Source organism: Mauremys mutica, unplaced genomic scaffold (assembly GCF_020497125.1).
Source record: "Mauremys mutica isolate MM-2020 ecotype Southern unplaced genomic scaffold, ASM2049712v1 Super-Scaffold_100199, whole genome shotgun sequence".
NCBI lineage: Eukaryota > Metazoa > Chordata > Testudines > Geoemydidae > Mauremys > Mauremys mutica.
The window spans coordinates 129,760-138,957 of NW_025423286.1; the positions used below are offsets into that span (position 1 = coordinate 129,760).

A 9,198-nucleotide genomic window follows, 5' to 3' on the forward strand; every position below is an offset into this window, starting at 1 on the left:
CTCCCAGTTTGTCTGGGCCATTGTCCTCATGCCCCTGGCCAGCCTATTTCCCTTTGCCGCTCTGAAACGTGCCCCCACATGCAGGCCCCGAAGCTGGGCCCGGGGGAGGCTTTGGCTAGGGCGAGCGTGTCCTTGCGAAGTAATTGTCTCTCTGGAGGTGAAAGTCATCAGTGCGGGGTGCGAAGGGAAGTGGCCGTCGAAGGAGAATACTAGGCATGTGGTGGGCAGGCCAGGGATTTCTTTGTCCCCCCTTCAAAAGGGGTCACCCTCCCCGTCGGGGAATCGAACCCCGGTCTCCCGCGTGACAGGCGGGGATACTCACCACTATACTAACGAGGAAAGGGGCACAGTGAGTGGCCCTAGCTCCCACAGACAAGCTATGGTCAGCGTACACCTACACTGTCGCATGGGCCCCAGCAGGCAACAACACCCCTGGCCCTCTTCTGCTTCCCAAAGGCTTTGGCCGCAGCAACAGCCCTGGGAAAAGCCCTGGCCCTCCTCACCTGCCCTTGCCCAGCACCACGCCTTTTCGGGCCTACACAGCTCCTCACACAACACCCGCCTGGGACTTTGCCCTCACCTACCAGCTCAGCAGCACCTTTTTTCCTCTCAAAACCTCCTCTTGACACCCTCCCCCTTCCACACTTCACACTCACCTCATCACAAACTCACCCACGGCCCCTTTGGCTTCTCAAGCGCCTCTGGAGGGACACAGCTTCCCAGGCACGCAGATCCTTCCTTTCAACGCGCACTGGACGGACATTCCAAACACAGCCCTTTCCAGGAGGGAATGCGCTGCTTTTGGACCCTAGCGCCCAGCAAGAAGTCCTGGGACTCTTTTTCTGACGGATGGACCCCACTGACTTGCCTTTACCAAGCAGAAACTAAGGACCGGCCGATGGCTCTCTTTGCAAACGGACGCCATCAGACTGAGCCACGAGGCGTGCTGCAGGATAGCCCCTCCCCACCAAAAATTAATGCCATGACCCTGTGTGATGTTATTGATATAAATTGGGACCATATAGAACATGGGTTGCCACCAAGGTCCTGTAGTGGCACCAAATCTTAAGTAAAGGGGGTCATATAAGGTGTCTAAGACCAGGTTCTGGGTTGCTGGTTATGATTATGCTGTCTGTATGTCTGTGTATCATTTTGTAGTTGAAGTTATAAGTATTGGCTCTGTACTGTCTGTATTTTGTATTATGCTCTGCTTCTGGGAAATATCCCAGACAAGCTGGTGTTAGCCCTGCCTAGCTGGCTTGATGGCCCATTAAGGACCATCAGCTACACAATTGACCCATGGAGAGAAGGCAGACACGCCTTGTGACTCAGCAAAGTATGCAGAGACTTGTCCATGTGACTGCAGACTCCATTTTCCTGTAATTTTCCACAATGAGGACAAAGAGATTCTTACACCTGGAAAAGTCCATATAAGGCTGATACATCATCTCCATCTTGTCTTCAATCCTGCTTCTGACCTCTGGAGGGACTTTGCTACAAACTGAAGCTCTACACCATGGACTGAATGACCCATCCCAGCGGGGGATGTATTCCAGAGACTTAATTTGAACCTGCAGTTTACTCCATCAGTGCTGCAAGCCTGAACTAAGAACTTTGCCATTACTGTATGTAATTGATTCCATTTAACCAATTCTACCTCTCATCTCTACCTTTTTCCCTTTGTCAATAAACCTTTAGATTTTAGATTATAAAGGATTGGCAACAGCGTGATTTGTGGGTAAGATCTGATGTGTATATTGACCTGGGTCTGGGGCTTGGTCCTTTGGGATCAAGGGAACCTTTTCCTTTTATTGGGGTGTTGGTTTTCATAACCATTCATCCCCAGGATGAGTGCACTGGTGGTGATGCTGGGAGACTGGAGTGTCTAAGGGAATTGCTTGTGTGACTTGTGGTTAGCCAGTGGGGTGAGACCAAAGTCCTTTTTGTCTGGCTGGTTTGGTTTGCCTTAGAGGTGGAAAAACCCCAGCCTAAGGCTGTGACTGCCCAGTTTAAGCAATTGGTCCTGATCTGGCACTCTCAGTTGGGTCCCGCCAGAATCACTCCGTCACACCCAGATTTGAACCGAGGTTGATGCGGCGACGGCGCAGAGTACTAACCACTATACGATCACGGCCAGGCGCTGGGGGCGCAGGCAGCAGCCCAGCGAAAATGCTCAGCTCTGTGCTCTCGGGGCGGCCTCCTACGTCGCCGGCGGCCACAGGTATTTCTCAAGTCTGCCCATTACAGTCACAGGTAAAATGCTGAGGAAAGGAAAAAATAGAGGAAGCCAATCCCATGCCTGTCCCTTTTTCTGTCTTCCTCCACCCCTGGACCAAGTCCCTCCCCGTTTGTCTGGGCCATTGTCCTCATGCCCCTGGCCAGCCTATTTCCCTTTGCCGCTCTGAAACGTGCCCCCACGTGCAGGCCCCGAAGCTGGGCCCGGGGGCGGAAGGCCAGGGAGAGGCTTTGGCTAGGGCCAGCGTGTCCTTGCGAGGTAATTGTCTCTCTGGAGGAGAAAGTCATCAGTTCAGGGTGTGAAGGGAAGTGGCCGTAGAAGGAGAATGGAAGGCATGTGGTGGGCAGGCCAGGGATTTCTCTGTTCCCCCCTTGAAAAGGGGTCATCCTCCCCATCGGGGAATCGAACCCCAGTCTCCCGCGTGACAGGCGGGGATACTCACCACTATACTAATGAGGAAAGGGACATGGGGAGGGGCCCCAGCTCCCACAGACCAGCTATGGTCAGCGTACACCTACACCGTCGCATGGGCCCCAGCAGGCAACAGCACGCCTGGCCCTCTTCTGCTTCCCAAAGGCTTTGGCCGCAGCAACAGCCCTGGGAAAAGCCCTGGCCCTCCTCACCTGCCCTTGCCCAGCACCACGCCTTTTCGGGCCTACACAGCTCCTCACACAACACCCGCCTGAGACCTTGCCCTCACCTACCAGCTCAGCAGCACCTTTTTTCCTCTCAAAACCTCCTCTTGACACCCTCCCCCTTCCACACTTCACACTCACCTCATCACAAACTCACCCACGGCCCCTTTGGCTTTTCAAGCGCCTCTGGAGGGACGCAGCTTCCCAGGCACGCAGACCCTTCCCTTCAACGCGCACTGGACGCACATTCCAAACACAGCCCTTTCCAGGAGGGAATATGCTGTTTTGGACCCTGGCGCCCAGCAAGAAGTCCTGTGACTCTTTTTCTGTCGGATGGATCCCACTGACTTGCCTTTACGAAGCAGAAACTAAGGACCGGCTCATGGCTCTCTTTGCAAATGGACGCCATCAGACTGAGCCACTAGGCGTGCTGCAGGATAGCCCCTCCCCACCAAAAATTAATGCCGTGACCCGGATTCGAACCGAGGTTGCTGCGGCCACGGCGCAGAGTACTAACCACTATACGATCACGGCCAGGTGTTGGGCAAGCAGGCAACAGCCCAGCACAAAATGCTCAGGTCTGCGCTCTCGGGGCGGCCACCTACGTCGCCGGCGGCCACGGGTATTTCTCAAGTCTGCCCATTACAGTCACAGGTAAAATGCTGAGCAAAGGAAAAAATAGAGGAAGCCAATCCCATGCCTGTCCCTTTTTCTGTCTTCCTCCACCCCTGGACCAAGTCCCTCCCCGTTTGTCTCGGTCATTTTACTATACTATGCTCCCCACTATACTCAAGAGGATAGGGGACCTGGCCAACCTCAGGGGGGGGGGACAGACCATGGGGCGAGGTGGCCAGAAAAGGTTCCTGTGGGAGAAGGGGTTCCTGTACCGAGAATGGGCTCCCCCAGAGAAAATGGAGTCGGGGGGATCAGGAGGCAGCTGGTGGTACCCCAGGAGTATCGCCACCAGCTGCTGTGCCAGGCCCATGACATTCCCCCCTCAGGGCACCAGGGAGCCTGGTGTACCCAGCAGAAGCTGCTACGGAGCTTTTACTGGCCTGGGGTCTTTACCCATGTCCGGCAGCACTGCCGCTCCTGTGACTTCTGCCAGAGGGGGAGGAAGGATGTGGACTGCACCCTTAGCAAGTTTGCAGATGACACTAAACTGGGAGGAGTGGTTGATACGCTGGAGGGTAGGGATAGGATACAGAGGGACCTAGACAAATTAGAGGATTGGGCCAAAAGAAATATGATGAGGTTCAACAAGGACAAGTGCAGAGTCCTGCACTTAGGACGGAAGAATCCCATGCACTGCTACAGACTAGGGACCGAATGGCTGGGCAGCAGTTCTGCAGAAAAGGACCTAGGGGTTACGGTGGATGAAAAGCTGAATATTAGTCAACAGTGTGCCCTTGTTGCCAAGAAGGCTAATGGCATTTTGGGTTGTATAAGTAGGGGCATTTCCAGCAGATCGAGGGAAGTGATCATTCCCCTCTATTCAGCACTGGTGAGGCCTCATCTGGAGTACTGTGTCCAGTTTTGGGCCCCACACTACAAGAAGGATGTGGAGAAATTGGAGAGAGTCCAGCGGAGGGCAACAAAAATGATTAGGGGGCTGGAACACATGACTTATGAGGAGAAGCTGAGGGAACTGGGATGGTTTAGCCTGCAGAAGAGAAGAATGAGGGGGGATTTGATAGCTGCTTTCAACTACCTGAAAGGGGGTTCCAAACAGGATGGATCTAGACTGTCCTCAGTGGTAGAAGATGACAGAACAAGGAGTAGTGGTCTCAAGTTGCAGAGAGGGAGGTTTAGGTTGGATATTAGGAAAAACTTTTTCACTAGTAGGGTGGTGAAGAACTGGAACGGGTTACCTAGGGAGGTGGTGGAATCTCCTTCCTTAGAGGTTTTTAAGGTCAGGCTTGACAAAGCCCTGGCTGGGATGATTTAGTTGGGTTTGGTCCTGCTTTGAGCAGGGGGTTGGACTAGATACCTCCTGAGGTCCCTTCCAACCCTGAGATTCTATGATTCTATGAAGGCCCGGGACAGGGGGAAGATGGCTGTAAGACCCTTGCCCCGCCCCGAGGAGCCTGTCCAGAGGGGGGCCAGGGTCAAAAGGGGGGCTCTGAACCGAGAGAGCCCGAATCACAGCCCCCCGACTGGAACATGGGGAGAAGGCCCCAGCCCAGCGGGCCCCCCAGGGGTACTGGGGTGGGGAAAGGGCACGGGCGGCATAAGGCTTCCCCCCTGCAACCTGCAAGTGCCCTCGAGTCCCCCCGACCTACAGGGGGGCAGGAAACTGGAATGACCTGGGGTAACTCTTCCCCCAGAACGGGGGGGGGGACCCTAGGGCAGCCATGGGAATGTAGGTGGGTTCAAACTTCCCCAGGTCACTGGCTGGAGTGACCCCGCTCAGTTCGGTCTCGAAGGGGGGAGAGGTGTTACGAAGTGGGACTGTTCGTACTGGGGGCTGGGAATGCTGGGTGCAGGCCTCTAAGTATCTAGCAAAGCAGAAGGCCGGCGCAACCAAATGCCTGACACTCTGTCTCCTAGCAACTGATGGCCCGAGCACCTCCCCTGCAAAGGTGCATCTAAAGGTGTTGGAGACAAAGGGGTCAGGTGACCTCCTGGCCCGGGAAAGAAGCTGGGCAGAGAGGAGGGGCCGGAGGAAGTTGGGCAGACTGGAGCTGGCTAGGGAAAAGAGGGGAGGCAGAGAGAGAGGGCTCTGATCCCCAAGGGGGGCTGTGGGGCTCCGGGGCCCCAAGATGGACCTAACATGGGGGATCCTGTTATCTGTGCCTGCAAGACCTGTGTTGGACTGTGTTCCTGTCGTCTAAATAAACCTTCTGCTTTACTGGCTGGCTGAGAGTTCTTGTGAATCGGCAGGGAGCCCAGGGGTGCTGGGCCTGACTCCCCTACACTAAAAGTGGAAAGTCAGAAGCAGCACTTGCCTACTTCAATATACGGTATTATATTTTGTTGCACCTGTTGTGATGAAGTGGGAATGTTCTTAATATTTTCTCTGAATACTGTGTGGGTGCCTCAGTTTCCCCTGCAAGATGCTACTTGAAGGTGTTGGGGACAAAGAGATCAGGTGGCCTCCTTGTCCGGAAGAGGCACAGAGGCCAGAGGAGGGAGTGTCAGTTTGGAGCTGGCTGTGGAAATGGGGAGAGACCCAGAACTTGGTTCTGGGCTGCCCACCCCGCAAGATGGACCTGACAGAGGGGTTCTGTTTTCTGTACCAACAAGCTCTGTTTAAACTGTGTTCCCGTCATCTAATAAACCTTCTGTTTTACAGTCTGGCTGAGAGTCACATCTGACTGTGGAGTTGGGGTGCAGGGACCTCTGGCTACCCCAGGACCCCGCCTGGGCGGACTCACTGCGGAAAGTACATGGTGTGGAAGGGCATGCTGAATGCTCTGAGGTCAGACCCAGGAAGGTGTAAGCTTCTTGCCCTGGAGACAGTCTGCTCAGAGAGGAGGCTCCCCCAGAGTCCTAACTGGCTTTGAAGGAGTGGTTCCAGAGCATCCCAGCATCCCCTTCCACCCCATGCACTTCCCAGAACTCCGCACAGGCACTAACACTCCCTCCTCTGGCCTTTGTCAAGAAGGCTAACAGCATTTTGGGCTGTATAAGTAGGGGCATTGCCAGCAGATCGAGGGACATGATCATTCTCCTCTATTCAACATTGGTGAGGCCTCATCTAGAGAACTATGTGCAGTTTTGGGCCCCACATTGCAAGAAGGATGTGGAAAAATTGGAAAATCCAGTGGAGGCCAACAAAAATGATTAGGGGGCTGGAGCACATGACTTCTGAGGAGAGGCTGAGGGAACTGGGATGGTTTAGTCTGCAGAAGAGAAGAATGAGGGAGGATTTAATAGCTGCTTTCAACTACCTGATAGGGGGTTACAAAGAGGATGGATCTAGACTGTTCTCAGTGGTAGCAGAGGACAGAAGAAGGAGTAATGATCTCAAGTTGCAGTGGGGGAGGTTTAGGTTGGATATTAAGAAAAACTTTTTCACTAGGAGGGTGGTGAAACACTGGAATGGGTTACCTAGGGAGGTGGTGGAATCTCCTTCCTTAGAAGTTTTTAAGGCCCGGCTTGACAAAGCCCTGGCTGGGATGATTTAGCTGGGAATTGGTCCTGCTTTGAGCATGAGGTTGGACCTTATGACCTCCTGAGGCCCCTTCCAACCCTGATATTCTATGATACTCTAAACTGACCACCAAATTTAAGTTGCGGGTTTTTCCTGTCAGGTGAGGACTCTGGGGCAGGGCTGGGGATAAGGAACTTGGGGTGCAGAAAGGCTGCCCCAGGGCTAGGGTCAAAGAGGACTCCCCTCCACCCTCCCTGGCAGCAGCAAGCTCCAGGGGAGGGACCCCTCCTCTCCCACGCAGTTCACTGCACATGCTCCTAGGGTCCCTCTCAGGTCCAGAAAGCCCACTCGCCTCCCCTATGGTGGGTACCGAGGGGGGAGGTTGCCATCACATGTGGCCTCCCCTGCTGCCACCCCTCACCATAGCCTCACTGGGGATGGGGCTGCCCCTTGCCCAGCATGGTGCAGGAGTGGGGACTGCAGGGTGGTAGCTGGGGAGGGGCAGAGTATCACAAAATTCACCCAAGCCCCAGCTGCACAGGTCTAGGAAGCTCCCCTCCCCAGTGGTGTAGCCAGGTTCTAACATGAGGGGGAGCGAACACGTAAAAAAAGATGCCAGCCAACATATCCAATTACTAATCAGGTAGTTCTGTAACAGGCTATAACAGGCTGCCCTGGACCCCATCACCCCCTGAAGCACAAGGTAGGGGTAGGCACCACCATGTTGTGCAACAAACACTTGACAAAATTACTGGACTTAGTGATGGACAATGCGGGCAGGTGGGTATTATGTCATTCAATCATTCAACCCATAAAATTGCACACATTTTGCCTCAGTGAAATTAAATATCCAGAGAATTACTGGGCCTGTGATGATGATGATGGCCAGGGCTTGCTCACCTGTGGCTCCTCCTCCCTCTGCTGTGGAGGCACAGCCAGGCAGGTCTGCATCTGCAAGCAGGCACCCTGCCTCAGGTGCAGCTCTCATGGGCCCTGATAGCCAATAGACTGGGAGCCTCCCGGCCAATGGAATGGGCTGGGCTGCGGGGCGGAAGGCAAAGGGGGAGATTGTAGGGAGGGGAGCTTTGGAGGAGGGGAGGCAGTGGGGGAGGGGAGTGGGCTGGCACAAAGGGGAGGGCTCTCTGGAGAGGAGTGACCGGGACACAGGGGTCATTGGGAGTCTCTCGAGGGGACAGAGGGTTGTGTGGGTCTCTGTGGGGCAGGGGGCTGTGATGGGCGGAGCCAGCTGCAACCTGGGTCTGCTCTGCGGGGGGTGTTGCTATAGTCCCCTCAGGAAGCCCCCCCCCATCCTGTGTATTTTATACCAGCCCCGGGGTGCCCATTGCTGCTCTTTTCCCCGCCCACGGCTCCATCTGTCTGTCCCCACAACCCCCCAGCTGTGTCCTGGTGTGTGTCTGTCCCACAACCCCCTGGCTGTGTCCTTGTGTCTGTCTGTCCCACAACCCCCGGCTGTGTCTGTCTGTCTGCCCCCACCACCCCCAGCTGTGTCTGTCTGTCTGCCCCCACAACCCCCTGGCTGTGTGCTTGTGTCTGTCTGTCTCACAACCCCCGGCTGTGTCTGTCTGTCTGTCTGCCACCACCCCCGGCTGTGTGTGTCTGTCCCACAACCCCCTGGCTGTGTCTGTGTGTCTGGCTGCCCCCACTGCCCCCAGCTGTGTGTGTCTGTCCCAGAACCCCCCAGCCGTGTCTGTTTGTCCCCACCAACCCCCCCCCCCGGCTGTGTCCTTGTGTCTGTCTGTCCCCACCACCCCCGGCTGTGTCTGTCTGTCTGTCCCCACCACACCGCTGGCTGTGTCCTTGTGTCTGTCTGTCCCACAACCCCCGGCTGTGTCCGTGTGTCTGGCTGCCCCCACCACCCCCGGCTGTGTCTGTCTGTCCCATAACCCCCCCAGCTGTGTCCTTGTGTTTGTCTGTCCCACAACCCCCCGGCTGTGTCCGTGTGTCTGGCTGCCCCCACCACCCCCGGCTGTGTCTGTCTGTCCCATAACCCCCCCAGCTGTGTCCTTGTGTTTGTCTGTCCCACAACCCCCCGGCTGTGTCCTTGTGTCTGTCTGTCCCACAACCCCCAGCTGTGTCCTTGTGTCTGTCTGTCCCACAATCCCCTGGCTGTGTCCGTGTGTCTGGCTGCCCCCACCCCACCCCGCTGTGTGTGTCTGTCCCACAACCCCCTGGCTGTGTCCTTGTGTCTGTCTGTCCCACAACCCCCAGCT

General features: G+C 55.6%; 2 non-coding genes across 2 annotated transcripts; both read right to left on the reverse strand.

The window, feature by feature from the left end:
* Positions 1-267: 267 nt before the first annotated feature.
* On the reverse strand, positions 268-339 carry TRNAD-GUC. The gene has a single exon. It is a non-coding gene; the product is annotated as a tRNA-Asp (tRNA).
* Positions 340-2,623: 2,284 nt separating this feature from the next.
* On the reverse strand, positions 2,624-2,695 carry TRNAD-GUC. Its single transcript has one exon. It is a non-coding gene; the product is annotated as a tRNA-Asp (tRNA).
* Positions 2,696-9,198: the final 6,503 nt, after the last annotated feature.